At 45.9% G+C, this 20,275-nt stretch overlaps 1 pseudogene; it reads left to right on the forward strand.

Moving 5' to 3' along the window:
• The first annotated feature begins 8,660 nt into the window (after positions 1-8,660).
• Positions 8,661-9,337, forward strand: LOC101830565 (annotated as a pseudogene).
• The last annotated feature ends 10,938 nt before the right edge of the window (positions 9,338-20,275 follow it).

The raw sequence follows: 20,275 nt of genomic DNA on the forward strand, positions 1-20,275 counted from the left end.
TGGCCTGATAACCTGGAATTCCCCTCAGAAACAATAGCCAAGTTCCCAGTGTCTGGGCTCCCAGCATTCCATTCGGGTTCTGTGGTTGGTTGGCTGGCATACCTGGTTGATGGGTGGTTTCTCCCTTCCTCTAGGCTCAAAACTCCAGCCAGCATCCTAGGAGCTGTAGGTTTAGCGTCTTCAAATCCTCGGCAGTTTCCCTAAAAGTCTGTCCCATTAAACATAAAACCCACAGAACACACACCAAGCTCCATTTCTCTTCCCCTAATAAATCAGGTAAATTGCCTCTTTTGTTTTTAAGACCACTTCAAGCTCACCTTTAACATGTTTAGCTCTCGTATTATTTATGTTGTGATGTAATCGAGATTTAATCTGCTTTTCAGCACACCATCGTCTCGCAATCTCCCTGCATTTTCCTCCCATGTTATTAAACTTGAGGGGAAAGGCAGCATTTCCTCGGAGGTGGTATTGATCATTTCCAGACTGTGTGTCTGCCTGGCATCTCAGCCCACCTGAGTTTGGAAAGCCCACTAAAATAAATAACAGTTCGGTCTGTAAAGAACAGAGCTGTGTTCATAAATGCATAGGGAGGTCTGTGTTTATCTCTTCTTTCTAGAGATAGAAGAGTCTTCTACAATGCGTGTATACACAGAGAAGCCATGTGGGTCTCCTGATAAATGTTTACCTTTATTCCTTGGGTGTGTTGTACACCAGATGGCCTGGTCAAAACAAGATCACACATGCATGTGCACTCACACACTCACATATATACTCACACGTGTTTAAGTATCATGCTTCCTTGGGGAGTTTCGTAGATTTTTTTATTATTATTTCTCTCCTTCCATGCATGAGAAAGAATGTAGAAATACTTCAAATAATGACCAAAATGCTCTGTGTTTACTGCTGCTTTCTCTCACCAGCGATTAACTCATAAAACTTTATTCCAAATTAAACAAACTGAGGATCTCCTTGCAGCCAATCAAAGCTGCCACTATGCGGAGGAAACCAGGCCTCCATCTCTTGAGAGGCCAGTTGGCCACCCTGCAGAGAGAGTCCTCTTGCCAGCCTGTAGAGCCTGGACTCTGATCCCCATGGGATTATAATGGAAGCTGCCAGAAGCCCAGAAAGATAACTAGGTAGATGATAGATAGATGGATGGATAGATAGATAGATAGATAGATAGATAGATAGATAGATAGATAGATGAAGATAGATGAGAGAAAAAGTATCTTTGGCTGATCTCCAACTCACAGAGATCCTCCTGCTTCTGCCTCCCAAGTGCCGGAATTAAAAGTATGCATTTGCATACCCAGATTGAGAACTTTAATTTAGAATATTAACAGCTCTCCCACCTTTACAAAAAGAACAAATTTTATGACCACCCTGATTACAGAGAATCTGGACACTTTAGGATTTTGTAACAGGAGGACCAAAAAAAAAAACTTTTTGCTGAAGAATACCCAAAGACAACTGTGCCCAAAATGAACTTAGGAATTCTCTCACCATCCAGCCTATTGCTTATCTGGGGAAAATTAGATGTTGTCTTTGAAAATTCTACAGAAAAGAACACTAATTGGTCATCCAATACCAAATGACCAATTCTGAACATATAATACTACACATACAAGTAGTACTACACAAACTGAGAAGGTCATATTTATGAATATATTACATATATTATATGTACAATTAATAGAAAAAGAGGCCATGGATTTGAAAGAGAGCAGAGAGGGGCAGATGGGAGGGTTTAGAGGAAGGAAAGGGAAGGGAGAAATCATATTATAATCTCAAAATGAAAAGAAAAATGAAATTAAAGAAACAGGCCGTGTATACCATCACCTGACCCTCTGTGGGAATCCCTGGTATGAGATCTGAGTCAGGGAAAGTATATAAAAGACTCGAAGGCCCTTGAGAAAGATCCTCGGTAGTGTTGCAATCCCAGTGGCCTCTTCTTTTTCTCTTCTCCAGGGCACTGTGTGGGTTTCACAGCCTTCAGCTCAGAGGAGGCTTAGAAAGGACTTTAATTTTAAGGGGAGGATTTCTAATTTTAAAGGGGGGGATTTCTAAACATCATCTGATGGGAGTTGGCTGCTTCCTACACTCAAGGGCCTCCTTCTCTTTAGTGCCCGCATGGAGCCAGGGATGTTTTTGTGTGGTCCCAGTCCCGTTTTATGGGTCACTCCTGTACCCTGGAATCCCTTGAATACTTCAATTACAGAAATTACCATGTGCTGGGTCCTGTCGGGTTGACAGGACTGCCCTCCTTTCTCTTGTGTCTGAGCTGTGTTTGTTTGCATAGGAAATGTACTCTTAACATGATGGCTGTTTCAGTATCCACTCGGACGGCTGGGGTTGGGGGCGGGGTGTAAAAATTTCAAGAAGGAAGGAGGCGAAGAAAGAAAAGAAAAGACATCTTTAGAATCTAACCAAGAATTTTGCTGAGGATAAACTTGGAAAAGCAAAGGCTGTTTTCTTCTCTAAGACATTCTCTTGCTCTGGAATGTGAACTCCATTGTGGTTGTGTGGGTCACAGCGTAACCTTCCACTGTTTATACTCTGTGCTTTCTTAAATGTTCCAAGTAAAATTAGACAACCGTGTTTCCCACCAGACTGTATCCCATTTGTTTGAACAGGGAATGTTAATATTTTTTACATGATCTAAAAACTCTCCCCTTTAAAGCTCAGGAAGCTCACTAGCTGTCTTCCAGGACTCTGGAATTCACCGTAACCTGATTTCCGAAGCTGTGGGAATTATCTGTATTGGTTAGCAAGAGGAATTGCCTTTTCTGTATTTACCTTAAACCTGTCATTTCATCATGATATGGTCCTTACGTTCCTCTCCGTGCCACTTTCCACATTCTCTCTGTCTTGTGTCCTGCCCACTACCAAATCTACTCCCCAAACTCCTTTCCACATCCATGAGACAGATAGGTGTGGCCAATCATCGCCCACGAGAATCTCCATCCTGTTCACCTGTGTTCATTACATCCTACTCACCCCATCTGTGCCTTTGAGAAGCCCCTTCCCACCAGTCCCCAGCCTTCTTCAGGCCCCTAGATCTGATGTCTTTAAAAGCAGGGATTGGAGCAGAAACATGCCACTGGTAAAACAAGTTCCCATGGGAACAGGCTGTCCCTTAGACCTGTCAATCAAGCCCTCCATAGACAGAACTGAGCCATCAACGATGTTAAGGGGAGAGCTGGTGGGTAGCATTCCGTCTCCTTTCTCAGAATGTGTGTGTTTAGGTCTTTTGTGCTGCCTTGCTTTAAAACATGCTCCAAGATGAATAAGTCAGCCAGAAACTTAAGACTGGGATAATCAGAAAGTAAATCAGGCTAAGATCCTAATGCTAACCCACCAGTCACATGAGGGGCAACTAGCTAGCTCCTAGATGCTAATCTTGTGATTCAGATTCCCCACGTGCCTCGGAATGAACTCCCTAGTTGCCCTGTGCCGTGGACCCTTGGAACGGCCAGCTCTTGAGTCACGGGTCTGGAATGCCCACAGTCTAGTTGAGTTAACCCCGGAAGTCATCGAGGTCCTCTGCAGTGTGTGCTTTTTCTTTGATTGAGCCGCACACTATCAAGGCTTTGAAGACAATGTAGAAACACGGGAGATGTTTCCACAGGACGCTAAGTGAAACTAAAAAGGTGCAAATTTGTCCCTAAATTATAATTAAATATGCAAGGAAAAGAAACTAAGGGGACACACTATATAGAAGTCTACAAAGTTACCCTCACAGCTTCCAGGGTGCTAGGCTGTGGGCAGCTCTTCTCTGCTGCATGTTTTTATCAGCGGCTTCATAAGTAATTATGTTCGTAAATCTAAGAAATTGACATGTAATAATTTGAAAAACTGAAACCTGTTTAGGAACGGAACGAATTTGCTTGCTTATCATTTTTAACCATATAGGCACCCTCAAACAATTTAAAACCATCATTTCCAAGGTGGTGAAAATTGCTATTGTTTTTCCGATTTATTTGGATCTTACTAATAATTGCATTGGGGTTTCGCATAAATCTGCTTAAAACTACCTTATGAGGCCAGAACAATCCTAACATCACTAAATTAAAATGTGTTGATGGTTCCTGGGTGAGGCCAGTTGGTTCGGATCTAGGCTGAGCGCAGAAGAGGGAATGATGTCACCCGTCTCTGGGCCGTAACAGCCCTGGAAGCTGGCTCCAGAGCCACTTACCCATCTTGGAATGAGCAGACCTTAGTTATTCTCCAGAGAAAATACATGCTGGAAACTTCTACTAATGAGTGTGTATTTATACCCACGGCCAAGAAGGCCTTGTGAGAGAAAACAATAATAAAATCAAACCATTAAGTGCTTTTCTGGTCCCCCTTGGACCATTTCTTGAAACCAGTGATCCCTTTGACTTTTGACTTCCATAACTCCCTATTTTGGACTCGGTATTCTATTGTCTCGCATCCGTCATTTCATAATAAGCCCAAACGAGCGAACCATGGATTTCATCCCCAAGAAAGTTTCTCATGAAATTTAAACTTTGGCCAGTGTGGGTTCCAGTCACCCCAAACTGTCTTTCTGGATCCCATGTCACCACAGTGGGTCTAGTACAAATGCTTAGCAGAATTGTGTCAGCCTCTGTTAGTAAACACAGTTCCAACTTACAGATTCAATCAAATCACAGAGTCTGATACATCAAATGGCAAAACCATAACACACAAAGTTCATGTAATTTGAACATTAAACAACTGTCACTCAGTTGAAATACTTTCTATTCCACATCAGCAAATGTCCCCCCTTAACATGGAAAGGAGCCGTATTCAGCTGACCTTGTGACTTTTTCCAGCCCAAGGCCTTCTGTCGTCCATCTGCCGCCACACCAAGGTGGGTCTGAGAGCTTAATTAGATTCCAGGAGAAGGTCAGACTTGAAGAGAAAGGAAACCACACCAAGATGATTAGATTTCAAACCAGAACGTTAGCCCAATGCTGCCTGTCTTCTTAAACTCACCGATACTGCATCTCCTCCCAGCTGAGACTCAGGACTTCCAGGCTATTGAGCTGGACTGGAACCTTCCAAACGAGGCTTGACTTGCCCCAACAGCCTGCATCAATGAGCACATGAGTGGATAAATGATGCGTGGCACGTGTAACAATGAAGATTATTTGGCTAAAGGAAGAGCGAGGATCTGTTTTGTCTGTGTGCTACTAACAGCCTGCTATTGTTTTTGCATAAATCTGTCTAAATCTAATTCAAAGCACCTTAGGAAAAGACGGTGAGCTTAAGTTCACTAAATCAAAACTTGCCAAAGCCTCTAAGCTACTAAAGCACAGCTTGATTCAATCCTAAAGACAAATCAACAGCAAGGACAAAAACCCAGCACGATTCCACCCTTGGAGGTATGACAAAATAGATGAACCTGGAGATATTATGCTAAAAGAAGAAAAAAGTCGAAAGTCAAAAAGTGTATGGGTCCCCTTATAGAGACAGGGAACAGTATGACCTAGGACAGGGAAAGGGCAGGAAAGAGGTTTTCTTAATGAGCATAGTTCATTCAGGAGGATGCAAAATTTCTAGAAATTATAGTGTTTATTGTTGCATGCATGGTGAATCAACTAAACCCTGTGTAATTGCACACTTAAAGATGGCTAAATGGCTAATTGTATCCATTTGACAATAACAAATTAGAAAGGGAGGCTTAAAAGAGCGCATGCTTGGGATAAAACAAAACAAAAACAAAAGCAACTTAAGTGGTATCACGGACTGACCACCTTTCTGTCCAGACTAGAATCGTCAGCTGAGCACAAGCATGTTGCCCAAGTTACTGCATAAGAAGAGGATGTCCTCGTGTCCCACTTGTCCTTTAGTGTATTCATGACTTCAAGATCATGAGCCACTTACCGTCTGTTACTGTAGAAGAATGGGTGCTCCTAATTTAGGCTTTATTTTTCTGCTTTCCATAGGCAAAGCCTGCGGAAGCAAAGTTCCCTGCTGTGAACACATGACATGCTCACCAAGCCACTGTCATCTTTGCTCAAGCAGTCCCTTATCCATACAGTTGGTTCCAACAAAGGCAGTCGTCACGCCAAGAGAGACAGGCAACCCACTGGAGTCTTGATCTTATTGCTTTAAAACAATAAATGGCAAGTGGCGTTCCTCAGCAATGGGATATTTGTGGGAGACGTTAAGGAGCAGGGATGGATCCTACGGAGACCACTGTTGGGCCAGCACAGTACAAGGGAGAGTGTGAACTTACAGATTCTTTTCCAAATCTGTTTTTCATAGCTCCTCCCAGGTACTGAACTCACTGCCATAGGAAAGTTTGAATGTCAGTGTCCCTCTCACTGAACCTTGAGTCTTAGGATATTACAAACTCATGCACAGCAGGACTTTAAAGGAAATGTCCATTTCTAAGGACTCAGGCTAGATGAGCACAGTGTTTCCCATAGTGCCCTCCAGGGAAAGGGGTCTGTGGTCAATTAATTTGGGAAATTGGGCTGATTGAAATTCCCCAGTTCAAGTTTTTGGTTGGTTGGTTGGTTGGTTGGTTGGTTGGTTGGTTGGTTGGTTGGTAAGACAGGGTTTCTCTGTGTAGCCCTGGCTGTCCTGGAACTCACTCTGTAGACCGTGCTGGGAGATCTACCCTGCCTCTGCCTCCTGAGTGCTGGTATTAAAGTGGTATTGCAGGCATGCATCACTACCACCCATGCCCAGTTGAAGTTTTACCTTGCACTTGATAATCTTAACCTTTCTTCTTCCCGTAAGAAAACCAGCCATGCCTCATCTGAGCTGTGCTTCCGTGTGGAGGAAGTGTGGCCAGGCAACTTGCCTGGACCAATAGTATGTGAGCAAGGATAGCACATCCAAGCGGAAGCTTTAAATGTAGTGGAAGAGTTTGAATCAGCCTCTGTGCTTCCTGATGCCCAGAAAAGAGTGTCCCAAGCAGAAGCTCCTCTTCCAATGTTAGTCCTGGCGTGGAAAAAAAAGTGTGGAGTCCTGCGGAGTCAAAGCAAGTCAGAACCAACCTACAGATCTGGAAGTGAAAAATAGCACTGGCAAAGGCCCTCAGCTCTGATGGACAATGAAATGCATGCCATGCTTCAGGAAGCCTCTAGAAGATAAGTCTCATCCAGCCAAGAGGCCCTTGGGAAACTCTGGCCAAAGGGTTGATAGCAGGAGAGTAGAAATAGAATGAGCATGAGCATTATCAGCTTTATGCAAATGTCACAGTTTTGACATAGCAAATGGGTTAATGTTGGGAGCCAGGGGTTTTGTCTGGTTGGTTTTTTGTTGTTGTTCAATTTACCTCCACTCCTCCCAGTCTCCCCCATGTCCCCTCCTACCTCAGGTCCACTCCTGGGCCCTCTCGTGACGGCCTTTCTCAACAGAATCCAGGGTGCCTTGGGGACAGGATCGACTACGAGTCATCGTAGAGAAGGTAAGGATAATCCAGAGCCTTAATTTGCTATACAGAAAGTAAAGGAGTGCTCACAAAAGTTACAGAGCTGTGTCTCAAGAAAAGACTCACACTGGGCAAACCCAAGGCGATCTGAGCATTGGAATAAATTATTAAAATCTACTTAAAGGGAGGACCAAGGAGATATATTAGTCCACAAAGTCTTTGCCTTACAAGGACATCGATTTCCAGAACATACATTGAAAAAAACAAAAAACAGGGTCCTCGTGGTGCACACTTGCAATCCCTGCACTGGCGAAACTAATGCAGGCTGACCCCTGGGGCTCTCTGACCAGGTAGTTTAGCTCAATCGGTGATGTCCAAGCCAGTTAGAACCTTTGCCTAAGAAATGACGCATGAGGTCATCCTCTGACTTTGACATACATGAGCACATGCACACATACGAACAGAAATCTTCTTAACTCAAAGCTAAATATAAGTAAAATCTACCTAGTGAAATAGCAATGTGTATGTAGAAGATAAAACGGAAAGGAAAAGAAATGAAGTCCTTTTTAAAAAGAAGAGAGCGTAGCAGAATGAAGCCCATACCCACATCCTCCCCTCGGGTTACAACCTTCCCACTTGTGTGGCTGCCTGTGGACAGGCGGGTTGTCCCTAGAAGTGCCTGACACGGACTTCTCCAGGTGTCCTCCTTACAGTGAGGCGAGCTGAGAGAAATACACACGGGAGGAAATAAAATAGAGCCACGAAGTGGCCAGAAGTAAGGAAATAAGACAAGGCCTTTGATAGGAGTGTTGAGTCTCAGGCCCACGGATGAGGAAGGAGCGAGCCAATAGCAAAGAAGTAAAAGACTGCCCTTCCGCCCCACGACCTCCATGCCAGAGAGAGTGACTATGCTTTCTCAACACAACCCACTGGTTTCCAAAGCAAACAACATCTCCGTGAGAGGTTTGAGTCTGAGAGTAGAAACTGAGTCAGATGGGGAGATGGGGAGAGGGCCTGTTAAGTTCTGTCTCACGTCAGCGCCTGCGTGGGTGACACACCTAAATTTTGGGTCAGCTGTAGTAAAGGAAGTTGATAGGTGTAGAATTTCCCACCCAAACAACTATGAATTTTTTATAGTTATAGCAATGTGGTACTTTTATTTTTAAGTGTGTGGTAGACGTAGATACGCATGAGATACAGGAGCAGGCTGGAGGTGTTGGATCCCCAGGAGCTGAAGTTAGAAGTGGATGTAAGGTTCTCTTTTCCGGTTCCCTCGACTTCCACAGCCATGAGCAGCAAAGTGTGCCGAGACACCCTGTACGAGGCGGTACCGGAAGTCCTGCACGGCAACCAGCGCAAGTGCCGCAAGTTTCTGGAGATGGTGGAGTTGCAGATCATCCTGAAGAACTATGACCCCCAGAAGGACAAACATTTCTCGGGCACCGTCGGGCTGAAGTCCACTCCTCGCCCCAAGTTCTCAGTGTGTGTCGTGGGGGACCCAACGAAGCCAAGGCCGTGGACATCCCTCACATGGACATCGAGACTCTCAAGAAGCTGAACAAGAACAAGAAGCTGGTCAAGAAGCTGGCCAAGAAGTACGATGCCTTTTTTGCCTCTGAGTCCCTGATCAAGCAAATCCCACGTATCCTGGGCCCAGGCCTAAACAAGGCGGGCAAGTTCCCTTCCCTGCTGACACATAATGAGAACATGGTGGCCAAAGTCGACGAGGTGAAATCTACTATCAAGTTCCAGATGAAGAAGGTGCTGTGTCTGGCCGTGGCTGTGGGCCATGTGAAGATGACGGATGATGAGCTGGTTTACAACATCCACCTGGCTGCCAACTTCCTGGTGTCCTTGCTGAAGAAGAACTGGCAGAATGTCTGAGCTCTGTACATCAAGAGCACCATGGGCAAGCCCCAGTGTCTGTACTAGGATGCCCCATTAAACCTCAATGCTACCAAAAAATAAAAATAAAAAAAAAGAAGTGGATGTAAGCCACCTGACCAAACTCCCATCCTCTAGAAGAGAAGTACATGCTTCAGTCCTGCAGTGTGGTACCCTCTCTTAAACGCTGGGCCTTCTCTCCAACCCTGCAGTGTGCACTTTGAGAGCTACTCCTTCTCAACAATAAATAACTCAATTTCTGTCTGAAAACCTTGGATACTTAAATTACAGGATGCTAGAACAGGTGCCCTGGGCCTTTCCTAAACCTATATGTGGTCCTGGGAATATTCATAGTCACGTCTAAACCAATCCACAGCCAAAATCACCCTTTGGATAACGAAGCGACAGATTGGATTGTGAGAGCTCTAAGTGAAGTGAATTCCACCCATGTTTTCCCATGGTCCCTAAAGTCACAGGCGGCTGGAACCGTTTGCCATAACATTACTATCTTATCAAAATAAAATGAGAATGGTACAGGAGTTAAGAGTCTCCATATGAAGGCAAGAGTGTAGCCCTGGCTCTCTCCAACTGGCTTCTGAGACCACAGAGCCCACACGTGGCGTCATAGCCTCTCTAATGTGCTCCCTATAAAGTCCATGCTAGTCTGGCACGGTGGCTCACACTCATAATCCCAGCAGCTGCGAGGGTGAGGCAGGAGAATCGCCATAAGTTTAAGACCAGGTTGGACCACGTAGCGAGTTCCAGGCTAACCTGAGCTGCAGAGTAAGAAACGAAACAAAAGGAACTGAGGAGATATCTTAGTCAGTCAGAAAAATGCTAGCTGTGGAAGCCCCAGGACCTGATCCTGGTCACCAAAATACACATAAAAACCCAGGTGTGGGTGAGCAGTTTGTAAGCCTGCCTCTGGGAGGCAGAGACAGGAGGATCCCTGGGGCTTGACGGGAAAAAATCTACCTGAATTGGTGAACCCTCCTTCCCAGTGAAAGAGCCTGCCTCATAATAAAAGAGGGTAATCACCTTGGGGGAGCAACACTGGAAGTTGGTTTCCACAGGCATGTGCACCCACACACCTGCGGATGTAACATGAGCCCACGCACACTCACAAATAAGGCCCCAACGACGCCACCGAAGACTGACCTCTGACCTCCACACATACGCACTTAGGAGCATGCGCACACTCGTGAAGACACTCACACACGGGACACTTTCATGAAAGTCACCGTCGCCCCTCACTAATCTACAGCAGGGAGCAACAAACTTTTTCCTGTCAAGGACCAAATAACTGACGTTCTCAGCTTTATGAGCCATTTGGTCTCTGTCAGGATTCCTCAGCTCTCCTGATACAGAGGGAACGCGGCCATCGACAGTGCACGCACAAACATACACAGCTGAGTTCCAATAAAGCTTTATTTATAACAGCAGACAAGGACGGACATCTGGACCGTGGCCGGTGTTCTGAGCCTCAGTCACGGTTTTCCGAGCATCAGGTACAGACAAGCTGGGAGTTGCTTTCAGCTGCACCTGCTCACCCTGCCTTTGTCCGTGTCCTCTCACTGCTTTCTGACACACTTTTCTTCTTTGAGACCTAAGGACATGCCCGTGTGCTTAAAGACATGCCCCTGCCTCCTGGTTTCTTGTTTGCACAGAGTGTTCAGGGACCACTGGGATTTCTCCTAACGGCAGCATCTCCCAAGGAGAGCCGGAGACTGTGCAAAGCTTCCCAACACACAATCAAAATGTCACCCCCAGACACACTTGCTTTTCACCCTGCGCCAGTGTCTGCCGCAAAAGTTCACGTTTGCCTTTCACTCCCGGCCCTATGCTAGGCTGGCTTCGGGCCTCTTGTTTGGACCATATTTAAATTGTCAAGAGATGTCAGCAAGTTGTGAAGGACAGCCCCGCTCTGGCAGCAATTTCAGAGGGCAGTGATCAATGGGCCTCCTTTGTTAACCCTGCAGGATCACCATTGACTCGGGAAGCAAGGGTCCCAATGGTTTATGAGAAGGCTGAAATGGACAAGCAGTTTCACCCTTATTGCTCCAAAGCCACAAACCTACACTCACCCCATTAATTATTCCTGCCCCAAGGACAAGGCTTGTAGCCATCTGCAGAGGAGCAGGGCAGCCGGAGAGCCTCATGGAGCTCCCGTGGAAGGCGCCAGGAAATGCAGCCTCCTGGCGTTCCCGGAAAGCATGATTGCCTGAGCCCACAGGGATTCCTTCTGTAAACAGGTACAGGCCATACACAGCCACTGGGAACCAGAGGGATTTGGAACCTTGGCCATGCTTTCAATTGCGGAGATCATATTTATCTGACACCATGACCTGACAGATTGCCCAGTGCAGACGAGATGCCGTTGGTGGGACACAGACCCATGTGGAATTGCTTTTTTGCCTTGGATCGTTTTATCTTGACACGCTCAGGTCTTACAATCATAGACCTCACATAGGCTCTAGGACTGGAAGTTAGGCCCTAATTTTCATGAAAATAAATATACACATCCAGAAGCATTCTTTCAGTAAGCAAGCTCAAAACCTCATTCACACTCGATGCTCCCTTTTCTAGATTTGGCCAGACTGTTCACCTAGCTCAGTGCCCCTTCCAAGGGGCCTCCCCACCCATAAGCTGGAACCAGTCTCTCTTGTCCCTGGCCTCCCGTGGGCATCTCTGCATCCCAGCACACCACGGGCGTGACTCTGTGCTCCACAGCCGGATGCGCCACCCTCCCCACATCGTCACCCCTCTGAGAGCGGAACTCAGGTCACAGTCAGGGTAACAGCTCTCAGGACATCCAGGCCAGCCCACCAAGTGAACTACAAACTCAAGGAAAGCTATCTGAATGAACAAATGTCCCCTGCTTCTGTCGCTGGGCTCAGGATGCCATTGCAAGCACAAACGTTTGATGCCGTAGTAGTGTTTGATGCCGTAGTAATGTTTGATGCCGTAGTAGTGACGCCATTGCGCTCAGTGCATGGGGCTTTCCTTCTATCGAGTCTAGGAAAATCCCACCGGGAATGGTGGTGTACCTCTTTAATCCCAGTGGGTTGCTCTCTTTGAGTTCAAGGTCAACCTGAAATGGGCATTCCTGAGAAATGGTCTACATAGTGAGTTCCAGGACAGCCAGGGCTATGTAAAGAGACCCTTGTCTCAAAATATTAAAATAAAAAAAAATTTAAAAGGCTAGGAAAATCCCAATGTCCTTTGTTCCTTAATAAGAAAAGAAAGCTCAAACAGCAGTTAATGCTGGGAGGTGACAAGAACGGCTGGATGCTGCAGACAGGAAAACGGGATGCCCTTGGGAAAATGAGCCATCGTCTTGCCTGAATGCAGTCAAGTCCTAAATCCAGGATAGGAGAGAGCTCTAAAGTCAGAGAGAAGACACAAGGGGTGCCAAAGTAACTCACCAAACAGGGGTTCCCCTAGTCCTCTTGGCAGTCACTAGGCCCCTTTACACACAGGTCAGTGTCTCCTCTCCTCAGAATATTCCATAGAATGTAAGGCTGGTGTGCAGCCTCTTGGTGAGAACAGATAATGATGGGTGAGTTGGGTTCCCGGTGACATTTTCACCGAGGAAATTTGGTCAGGAACTCATTCCCCTGACATCAGTGAGTGGCACCACTCCATGGGGCCCCTGAGAAATGGGAAAAATGCCCAGCCAAGAGGATGTTTCCTATTTAAAACTTGGCTTTGTGGGCAGGTAATTATGTCCTAAGGTAAATTTTAAAAATAATGAAGGACAGCCATTTCCATGTATAAAATTATGCCATTTAACTTTATGGCTATATATTTCCTTAAGCAGTTAAATTTTAGATAAAGGGCCTGACTGTCTACTTTTAATAGGCATCCTTTGATAATCAGGAAAGGTTACCGGGAAAGCAGTTTTGTCTCTCTACAGAGTCTAAGGCTTTGGGAAGGCTGGGAGGTCGCCCTCTCAGCGGAGTGTGGTAAATCGATGGGACAGTGTGGGACTACAGGACAATCTCCTGTGGTTGTGCCCAGGTATGTGGGCCTTGCACGGCTTCAGTGGCTACTCTAGCTGTTCCTCCTCTAACTCACTCTGCAGGCCTGTCAAAGCCACGTGGCACATTTGCCACGTCACAGGAAAAGCTGCAGTTTACAGCTGAGGGCTTAGTCCTACAATGATGAAGCAAAACCAATTTTTTAAAAATATTATTATAGCAGTCCAAATACCCCCCAAAAATTGAGGAAATAGGGTTTTACTTGTGCATAGAATATAGACTACATTGTAGTTACAGAAGTTTTCGGATCAGTTGAGGTGACCAGAAGACCACCATGCACGCACCTTGTTCTCTGAACGAGGCACACAAGCATCTTCAAGACATCCTAGACCCAATCTTCTGAACTATCAAGCATCAGCATCCATGCTCTGATATGACTATGCATACATACATGCATGATGGCTGCAGGATGTGTCTAACAGGCAACCCTCTGTGTTTCAGGCAAGTCTCTCCACATCTGTGAACACTGATGACCTGTTTTGTCTCTGCCTAGGGCCAGTACCTGATGGGGTAACTAACTTCCTGTGCGAAGTCGTGAGCTTTGGCCATGGCCCTGGGGAGGTGTCATCTAAACAGCTGCCACCCAACAGACAATCCAGAGTTTCTCATCTGACATCAATAATGAATAACATATTACCCCAGGACTTGAAATCACTCTCAGGCCCGATACTGATGACCCAACCCCATCCCTGGGATGAGCTGGTGTTGAATCCTAGGCCTGCAGTGACATCAGAGGTCTGGCTCTGAGTTTTGTGCAAGAGTGGATGGGGGGCAGGGGAAGAGGGGGGGCGACTAAGTGCCACGGGGACATCTGGGAAGCAGTGGCCTGGAGTCCCAGTAGCCTTTCAGCAACCTGTATCTAGGTAAGCTCCTTGTCCTGGGGTGATTTCCCTACCCAAACTTGAGGAACTGCCACTAGGGCAATGGGAAAAAGTGAAGGAAAAGAAAAATTCATTTAGAAATATATAAGGTGGTCTACATGTCTATAATATTAGCACTTGAGAGCCTGAGGCAGGAGGATGACAAGTTCTAAGCCAGCCTGAGCTATATCCTGTCTCTAGGAACCAAAAAGAAACTCCTTCAGGTATCTCATCATGGATATTTCATTTCTGTGCATTTCACACAGCAGATATATGTATGTATGTATGTATGTATGTATGTGTGTGTATGTATACATATGCCTATATACATATGTGTACATGCAAAAAGCCAGGGTATTCCTTCAAGAACAGACCTGAAGTTGCTTAGCCACTACCCAACTTCCCAAACAGACCAGTTGCTAATTTGCTTATTTGTTAACAAAACCAGACACACATGGTTGGTGTAAACCCTCAGATGGTTCCAGGTTTAAGCAGGAATTCAAAAATAAATCAAGTTAAAGAGCGAAACATCTAAGATGGGGGCAGATTCAGATGTACCTTCAAAGTCCTGTTATTCTATGCTATTCATGCTACTTTCCTTATTTATGTAAAACCATTTCTGTTTTCTTTTCCAGGAAGAATGCTGCCAATCGCCAGAGGCAGACATGTTTATCAAGCTGAGTATCTTGAAGTCTGACATAAAATCTGTGGCCTTTGGTATAACTGAAAAACACTCTGTCAACACCACGGAGAGAGCACGCCCGAGGCACTGGCCTCTGCCCAAGGAGTGCAGAGGAATGGACGAAAAAAAATTGACTCAAGTCCAAAAATTACAAAATGAGGGAAAGTCAAACTCGAGGCGAACAAACCTTTTCCATCGAGTCTGGTTAACATCTTGGGGAAGCATCCAGCCCACAAGCCAGTCAGTGCTTAGATGAAAATACAAGATTTTTCCTCCTTTTGGAAGCACTGGTACTCCTGCTCTGATGAATACATCAATTATATTAAAACTGAGAGTGTCTGTCAGTGCAATGTTAAAAGGTCCACTATGTTACAGACCGCCCTCATCAGAAACAAAATATCCTTCAGACGCCCCATCCTCCGTTGCTCCAGCCAAATAGCTGGAGAGGAGGAAAGTATAAGCTCTGGCTGGGTGGGGAGGGGTAGTTTAAGATGTGCTTGTGCTCACAGTTACCAGCATAGCGCCTTTCCCCCTTCATGTCTCCCATAGGAGAAGTAATCAATCCCCAAAAAAGATTCCCCCGAAAGCCAACTTCTGGATGTTTGAAAAGACAAGCTCCATTAGAGGGGGTTGAAATACCCTGTCCTCAGCTTTTCCTTCAAGTGCTTGCTTCTAGGGTCCCAGGGAAGACGTCTACAGTGGCCAGACCCTACAGTGCACCAGGATCCAAACTAAAGCTGGAGACAGCCTGCAGACCCTACCGTAAGCACACACTGTAACCACGGGCCAACCTGGGCATCCTCCATGGGCTCTGTTGCTTTATGAGGCACTCGAACCCTCAACCTTAGCCTTGTCATTTTCATTCATCATGTGTTTTTTGCAGAGTCCCTGTAGTGTCGGTCCCCAGGCCCCACCAGCCTTAGTTGCTTACACTGGCCAACCAGCCTGAAATGGGAGCGTCAGGGTCCTTCCTGCTATGCACATAGCCAGCATTCCAGAAGATTTATGTCACAGCAGCCTGTGAACGTGACAGATGGTGGGAAAGAGGCGCCAAGGAGGGAAGGGAAAATAATCAACTCGGGTTTAACCAAGGGTGGCCCGGTCCCCGAACCTAGAGCCGTGGACTTAGCGGGAGAAAAATAAATAAATAAAGCGTTTGAGGCGCTTCCAATATTCCCATGTTCAATTCAAAACCCCTTTAGAAAAGTTGACTTTCTACCCTTAAGTCACACTCCACAAGTGCCAGAATGGTGGACACACATTTGACTTGACTGGGTTGGGGAGTTTTGTGAGGGAGGGTGGGGTGAGCCTTTTCTCGAGTATTTTCTCGGAAGATTGGGCCTAGATAGAGAAAGCCATCGGGATGACTACAGCCAATGGAAGCCAATAAGGAGGGGTCATATGGGCCAGGCTGGAGGGCAACTCACCTCAGTGCCTACCCATCAAAAATCACCAACCTCAGGAACCTCTGGTTCACCCGCAGGATGGCACACTAAAAGCTATTCTTACAAAGAAGCTAAGTACAGAGGTGCTTCTGAGTATTACTCGAAGAACAGAGGCAAGTTAGACATGAAGATGTTCAGTCTAAGGAAGCCAGTCTGCAGGGGACAGCAATGAGACATTTGGGGAATTATCCGTAGCTGTGGGATTCGAGGTGGGTTTTACTTTTCTCTCTGCTCCCTCTCTCTCTCTCTCTCTCTGCTCTCTCTCTCTCTCTCTCTCTCTCTCTCTCTCTCTCTCTGTGTGTGTGTGTGTGTGTGTGTGTGTGTGTGTGTGTGTGTGTGTGTGTGTGTGTGTGAGTCCATGCCACAGGGCTCTCATGGTAGTTAGAAGACAACCTCCCATGCTGCCACTGCCTTGCCTCTCCCGATAGGGTATGGCAGAATTACAGATGCTAGTATTATTTCATCTACATTTTAGGGGGAATCTGAGGATCCAAAATCAGGTCATCAGGCCCTCTTCAAGGACCCAGTTTTCTTTCCTCTGGCTTGGCCTTGTTCTGCAACAAAGACAGAATTTTTTAACAACACAAACACTTTAAAACTGACAAAAATCTCTACATGCCAACATTACCCACATGGTTCAAACACCAGGCTCCCCTTCACCCAAGGCATAAGGTCAAGGACTCCTTTTTAGTTAAAATGGCCAGGTGTGGGGGTGCTTGCCTATAATCTTAGCACTGGGGAAGCTGAGGAATAAACATTCAAGGACAATTTAAACTGTAAAGTGAAATCAAAGAGAAAAAAAGTCCACACCCACAAATACGTGCATAGTATGCAGTGTTCTCTCTCAGTCTTTTCCCTGGCCCTTGAGTTTTCTGTTGACCCCAGTATGGATGTGTGGGAAGTTTGTTTTGACTTTTTATGTGCCCCTAGACTACCTAAACCTGATACTATTCAGAACTCTGACATCCAAGACTAAAAGCATGCTCTGCTGTGAGTACCAAGCACTTGGAATATAGCTAGTCCAAAGTGAGATGCTCTTCAATTGTAAACTGCACATCAGATGTTTGCAGTGGAAGAAAAAAAGATGATAAATTCTCACTGAAATTTATGTCAATTATGTATGAAAATGATATCTCATAGATATTACACTTAATAAAAATTATAAAAGTGCTCTCAACTGTTTCTTCTTGCTTTATAAAATGCGGACTCTAGGAAATGTGATGTTACCTATGTAGCAAATATTATATTTTTATCAGAACAAAATTCTCTAGGATGGAAAATCTGCAGAACTGGAATTCAAGTACCCATTGTCCGCCTTTTAGATAAAGGTGGGATCCACATACACAAATGCTTGACCAAAACCTGTCTACTGTCTCTAATGAAATGCACTGTGTTTCAAGTCATGATACACTGTCAAAGGGTAGGTAAGTCCCACTCTCTCCAAGAACGGACGAGTCCAGGATCTCTCGAGGATGACACGACTCACCAGCAGCACCTAAAGGTCACTCTGTCCATCTCCAGCCAGACTGGAGTCCGCCAACTTGGATGCAGCTGCCTCTGTTCTCGTGGATTCACTCCCAAGTCTGTGTAACCCTTCATTCAAAAGATGCAGTCCCCACTGAGGGCAGCCTCATATAGGCTCAGGCCATGCAAAGGGACTTCATCTCTGTAGAGCCAGGCCATTCTCAAAGTGCCCCGGGTGTGAGGTACGGGACACGATTGCTCTTCGGAAAAGCAAGAAGATATGTAAGGAGGGACCTTCCAGAGGAAACTGCCACACTACACGTGACAGGCAGATGCTCCAGAAGGTAATGCAGGTCCACACTTTCAGAGGTGATGTTTGCACAGGAGATGTTGAAGGGTGCATTTGTCCCTGACTAGAACCTACTGCAGCTTCAGTGACCAGGCCACCCCACAGCCAGCCTGTGTCTAAAGTTCCCCTTTCTCCTGAGCAGAGCTGAGCTCTTTCTCTGCAGCAGCCACCAGAATAAATAAAAATCTTTACAATCGACATGGGGTGGGGAGGATTGCTTAGGACATACTTCTGCAGTGCCGGAGACAGCAGGGGTGATTTTTTTTAAAAATCAGGGCAGGTTACTTGCCCGCTCTGCATAAAGTCTTTTGTGACAGAAATGTGTTGCTTAATTCATAGTTTCCCTCAGGTATGAGAATCCCAAGTCCTGTCTGCCGTCCCACTGGGCGGGCCATTTTCGTTTTTTCTCTCTGAATTTTTTAAACATGGATTACAGATTAAAACGCAGAAGGAAATGAAAGTGTATCACATTTTTTAAAAAAATAAAGATCGTAATTTGCTTGCTTTTTGGAGCCTTTCTATTTTGAACAGAATTTAGAAAGCAAAACCTATACTTTATTGCTTTAAAATACACTTACGCCCCCAAGCGCTGCTTCATTAAGAGATGTTATAAAAGATGCCTGTGTAATAGAATTGATTGACATGGCATGGGAGACGGGGAGACTGGCATCACAGAATGAGGAATCAAAAATCCTTTTTGTCAAAAGAAAAAGAAAAAATTTGTTTTTTGTTGTTGTTTTTGAGTCGGTGTCTCACTCACTCTTTAGCTCACGCTGGCCTCAAACTGGTGGCCATCCGTGTACTTCAGCCACCCACGTGCTAATAGAACAGTCATGAGCCACCATGCCGGCTGGGAAGAATCAAATTTGAAAGAAACTGGGGTTCATTTTCTAATGTCACTCAAATAATTACAGTCATTACACACCTCTCTACCCATGGTAAAATAAATAAATAAAATAAAGCCCCGAAGCTCTCCTGCAATTTTTCCTCTGTGTGCACTGTTAAAACACACACGTACTCACACAAACGCATCCAGTGAAACCAAGTTTAGGAGTTCAGTGATTGCCTGCCAAGGTTTACCCCAGAGCAAATATTTACTGCAGAGTTACAAAGTTTCCCTCCAGGAGGACCGAAATGGAAGCTGGAAGCGTTTACTCGCGTGGCAAATACTTTGTGTGTGCCTGGGCCACAAGAAAGAGATAGTTTAGTAGAAACATTTATGGATTTTGAAAGCAAACACAATCCAAGAGCCTTTGTACATATGGGAAAATATATTTCAACCTTACACGTTTTCTCCTGAAGATCTTTTGGTTGGTGGCAGAGAGCAAGGCCCAGTGTCCTCTGGGGCCCGGCTAATCCACGCTGTAAAACACGCACGACAGCAAATAAGCGCAATACGGACAGTGGAGGGGGGGGGCAAGGGGGGGCGACCGGGGATGCGGAGAGGCGGGCAGGGATGGGCCCTTCCCTGTTATTCCCATGCAAACATTCCCAACACAGATGACAGCCACTGTTCCCTGAGAAATGGGGGACGTCCCACTTCCTCTCCTCTCTCTGCCTCCTCTTTCTCTTTTTTGCCTGTACCTTAACTACTCCGAAAAGAACACGGTATTAGCAAAAGGTAGGAAAGGATACACGGGTGTGCTTTCCGTAGTTTCAACGCCCGGTTTTTGCTTTCTGACGGTTCCAGTCCAGAGCCCACTAAACTGTGCGGCATAATCTAGGAATCAAAGTTTGCTGCTTAAGATTAGCCCCCCCTTTTCGCACATTCAGTTTGTTCTGCCATTCGGGCGTCTGCTGCTCTTCATTAAGCTTTAGTGCACACACACCCCCACGCACCCCACACTGAATTCATCAGTCGGAACGCTGAGGATCAAATGGAAACTGTAGAAGAAAGCACTAGGCCATTTATGAATCACAGAAGCTGGCAAAAGGGATCTAGGCCCAGCCTGACGTTTTTGAGGGAAAGAAATGTGGCGCCTAGTTGCTCTATCCTTGGTCTGCATCGCCCCCTGGTGGCCTGCCCGGAAGGAACCGGGAAGGAAGGTCGGGGCTCAGCTCCCCTAAGGTTCGGGTGCTGGGGGATGGAGTTGCTTTCTGCAGTGCTCTGGTGCCGCATACGTTGTGTGTGTGCTGGGGGTAACGGGTGGGGGCGGTGAGGGGAAGAAGATTTAGGTGG

This window comes from Mesocricetus auratus, unplaced genomic scaffold, assembly GCF_017639785.1.
Source record: "Mesocricetus auratus isolate SY011 unplaced genomic scaffold, BCM_Maur_2.0 Super-Scaffold_100676, whole genome shotgun sequence".
Taxonomy (NCBI): Eukaryota; Metazoa; Chordata; class Mammalia; order Rodentia; family Cricetidae; genus Mesocricetus; species Mesocricetus auratus.